This window comes from Bombina bombina, chromosome 2, assembly GCF_027579735.1.
Source record: "Bombina bombina isolate aBomBom1 chromosome 2, aBomBom1.pri, whole genome shotgun sequence".
Lineage (NCBI taxonomy): Eukaryota > Metazoa > Chordata > Amphibia > Anura > Bombinatoridae > Bombina > Bombina bombina.
Window position 1 is genome coordinate 414,920,160 of NC_069500.1, and position 4,516 is coordinate 414,924,675.

Here is a 4,516-nt window from a genome sequence, read left to right on the forward strand (position 1 = left end):
AGCTGATTAGCTCCTCCCCCCTTGCACCTTTTTTTTGGTACCAAATGGCACAAAAAAAAGAACATATTGATTTGGTCAAACACAATTATTTTTTCTTCATCCAGTCATGTAATCAGTTGTTTGTGTATAGGACGACTTGCCCAATTGGCATACGTTTGGACTAATTTGTATTCATCCGAAGCCAAATGACATCTCTACCCAACATTACCTGAACATATAAAGAAACTCACTGAAAATATATATTTCTCCAACATAGGTGTGTCCGGTCCACGGCGTCATCCTTACTTGTGGGATATTCTCTTCCCCAACAGGAAATGGCAAAGAGCCCAGCAAAGCTGGTCACATGATCCCTCCTAGGCTCCGCCTACCCCAGTCATTCTCTTTGCCGTTGTACAGGCAACATCTCCACGGAGATGGCTTAGAGTTTTTTAGTGTTTAACTGTAGTTTTTATTATTCAATCAAGAGTTTGTTATTTTAAAATAGTGCTGGTATGTACTATTTACTCAGAAACAGAAAAGAGATGAAGATTTCTGTTTGTATGAGGAAAATGATTTTAGCAACCGTTACTAAAATCCATGGCTGTTCCACACAGGACTGTTGAGAGGAATTAACTTCAGTTGGGGGAACAGTGAGCAGTCTCTTGCTGCTGGAGGTATGACACATTCTAACAAGACGATGTAATGCTGGAAGCTGTCATTTTCCCTATGGGATCCGGTAGGCCATGTTTATTAAGATAGCAAATAAGGGCTTCACAAGGGCTTATTAAGACTGTAGACTTTTTCTGGGCTAAATCGATTCATTATTAACACATATTTAGCCTTGAGGAATCATTTAATCTGGGTATTTTGATAAGATTATATCGGCAGGCACTATTTTAGACACCTTATTCTTTAGGGGCTTTCCCAAATCATAGGCAGAGCCTCATTTTCGCGCCGGTGTTGCGCACTTGTTTTTGAGAGGCATGACATGCAGTCGCATGTGTGAGGAGCTCTGATACATAGAAAAGACTTCCTGAAGGCGTCATTTGGTATCGTATTCCCCTTTGGGCTTGGTTGGGTCTCAGCAAAGCAGATACCAGGGACTGTAAAGGGGTTAAAGTTAAAAACGGCTCCGGTTCCGTTATTTTAAGGGTTAAAGCTTCCAAATTTGGTGTGCAATACTTTTAAGGCTTTAAGACACTGTGGTGAAATTTTGGTGAATTTTGAACAATTCCTTCATATTTTTTCGCAATTGCAGTAATAAAGTGTGTTCAGTTTAAAATTTAAAGTGACAGTAACGGTTTTATTTTAAAACGTTTTTTGTACTTTGTTATCAAGTTTATGCCTGTTTAACATGTCTGAACTACCAGATAGACTGTGTTCTGAATGTGGGGAAGCCAGAGTTCCTTCTCATTTAAATAAATGTGATTTATGTGACAATGACAATGATGCCCAAGATGATTCCTCAAGTGAGGGAAGTAAGCATGGTACTGCATCATTCCCTCCTTCGTCTACACGAGTCTTGCCCACTCAGGAGGCCCCTAGTACATCTAGCGCGCCAATACTCCTTACTATGCAACAATTAACGGCTGTAATGGATAATTCTGTCAAAAACATTTTAGCCAAAATGCACACTTATCAGCGTAAACGCGACTGCTCTGTTTTAGATACTGAAGAGCATGACGACGCTGATAATAATGGTTCTGAAGGGCCCCTAAACCAGTCTGAGGGGGCCAGGGAGGTTTTGTCTGAGGGAGAAATTACAGATTCAGGGAACATTTCTCAACAAGCTGAACCTGATGTGATTACGTTTAAATTTAAGTTGGAACATCTCCGCGCTCTGCTTAAGGAGGTATTATCCACTCTGGATGATTGTGACAATTTGGTCATCCCAGAGAAGCTATGTAAAATGGACAAGTTCCTAGAGGTCCCGGGGCTCCCAGAAGCTTTTCCTATACCCAAGCGGGTGGCGGACATTGTAAATAAAGAATGGGAAAGGCCCGGTATTCCTTTCGTCCCTCCCCCCATATTTAAAAAATTGTTTCCTATGGTCGACCCCAGAAAGGACTTATGGCAGACAGTCCCCAAGGTCGAGGGAGCGGTTTCCACTTTAAACAAACGCACCACTATTCCCATAGAAGATAGTTGTGCTTTCAAAGATCCTATGGATAAAAAATTAGAAGGTTTACTTAAAAAGATGTTTGTTCAGCAGGGTTACCTTCTACAACCAATTTCATGCATTGTCACTGTCGCTACAGCCGCATGTTTCTGGTTCGATGAGCTGGTAAAGGCGGTCGATAGTGATTCTCCTCCTTATGAGGAGATTATGGACAGAATCAATGCTCTCAAATTGGCTAATTCTTTCACCCTAGACGCCACTTTGCAATTGGCTAGGTTAGCGGCTAAGAATTCTGGGTTTGCTATTGTGGCGCGCAGAGCGCTTTGGTTGAAATCTTGGTCAGCTGATGCGTCTTCCAAGAACAAGCTACTTAACATTCCTTTCAAGGGGAAAACGCTGTTTGGCCCTGACTTGAAAGAGATTATCTCTGATATCACTGGGGGTAAGGGCCATGCCCTTCCTCAGGATCGGCCTTTCAAGGCCAAAAATAAACCTAATTTTCGTCCCTTTCGTAGAAACGGACCAGCCCAAAGTGCTACGTCCTCTAAGCAAGAGGGTAATACTTCTCAAGCCAAGCAAGCTTGGAGACCAATGCAAGGCTGGAACAAGGGAAAGCAGGCCAAGAAACCTGCCACTGCTACCAAGACAGCATGAAATGTTGGCCCCCGATCCGGGACCGGATCTGGTGGGGGGCAGACTCTCTCTCTTCGCTCAGGCTTGGGCAAGAGATGTTCTGGATCCTTGGACACTAGAAATAGTCTCCCAAGGTTATCTTCTGGAATTCAAGGGGCTTCCCCCAAGGGGGAGGTTCCACAGGTCTCAGTTGTCTTCAGACCACATAAAAAGACAGGCATTCTTACATTGTGTAGAAGACCTGTTAACAATGGGAGTGATTCATCCTGTTCCATTAGGAGAACAAGGGATGGGGTTCTACTCCAATCTGTTCATAGTTCCCAAAAAAGAGGGAACGTTCAGACCAATCTTAGATCTCAAGATCTTAAACAAGTTTCTCAAGGTTCCATCGTTCAAGATGGAAACCATTCGAACAATTCTTCCTTCCATACAGGAAGGTCAATTCATGACCACGGTGGATTTAAAGGATGCGTATCTACATATTCCTATCCACAAGGAACATCATCGGTTCCTAAGGTTCGCATTCCTGGACAAGCATTACCAGTTTGTGGCGCTTCCTTTCGGATTAGCCACTGCTCCAAGGATTTTCACAAAGGTACTAGGGTCCCTTCTAGCTGTGCTAAGACCAAGGGGCATTGCTGTAGTACCTTACTTGGACGACATTCTGATTCAAGCGTCGTCCCTTCCTCAAGCAAAGGCTCACACGGACATCGTCCTGGCCTTTCTCAGATCTCACGGATGGAAAGTGAACGTGGAAAAGGGTTCCCTTCTTGGGAACAATAATAGACTCCTTAGAAATGAGGATTTTTCTGACAGAGGCCAGAAAAACAAGACTTCTAGACTCTTGTCGGATACTTCATTCCGTTCCTCTTCCTTCCATAGCGCAGTGCATGGAAGTGATAGGTTTGATGGTAGCGGCAATGGACATAGTTCCTTTTGCGCGCATTCATCTAAGACCATTACAACTGTGCATGCTCAGTCAGTGGAATGGGGACTATACAGACTTGTCTCCGAGGATACAAGTAAATCAGAGGACCAGAGACTCACTCCGTTGGTGGCTGTCCCTGGACAACCTGTCACAAGGGATGACCTTCCGCAGACCAGAGTGGGTCATTGTCACGACCGACGCCAGTCTGATGGGCTGGGGCGCGGTCTGGGGATCCCTGAAAGCTCAGGGTCTTTGGTCTCGGGAAGAATCTCTTCTACCGATAAATATTCTGGAACTGAGAGCGATATTCAATGCTCTCAAGGCTTGGCCTCAGCTAGCGAGGGCCAAGTTCATACGGTTTCAATCAGACAACATGACAACTGTTGCGTACATCAACCATCAGGGGGGAACAAGGAGTTCCCTGGCGATGGAAGAAGTGACCAAAATCATTCAATGGGCGGAGTCTCACTCCTGCCACCTGTCTGCAATCCACATCCCAGGAGTGGAAAATTGGGAAGCGGATTTTCTGAGTCGTCAGACATTGCATCCGGGGGAGTGGGAACTCCATCCGGAAATCTTTGCCCAAATCACTCAACTGTGGGGCATTCCAGACATGGATCTGATGGCCTCTCGTCAGAACTTCAAAGTTCCTTGCTACGGGTCCAGATCCAGGGATCCCAAGGCGGCTCTAGTGGATGCACTAGTAGCACCTTGGACCTTCAAACTAGCTTATGTATTCCCGCCGTTTCCTCTCATCCCCAGGCTGGTAGCCAGGATCAATCAGGAGAGGGCGTCGGTGATCTTGATAGCTCCTGCGTGGCCACGCAGGACTTGGTATGCAGATCTGGTGAATATGT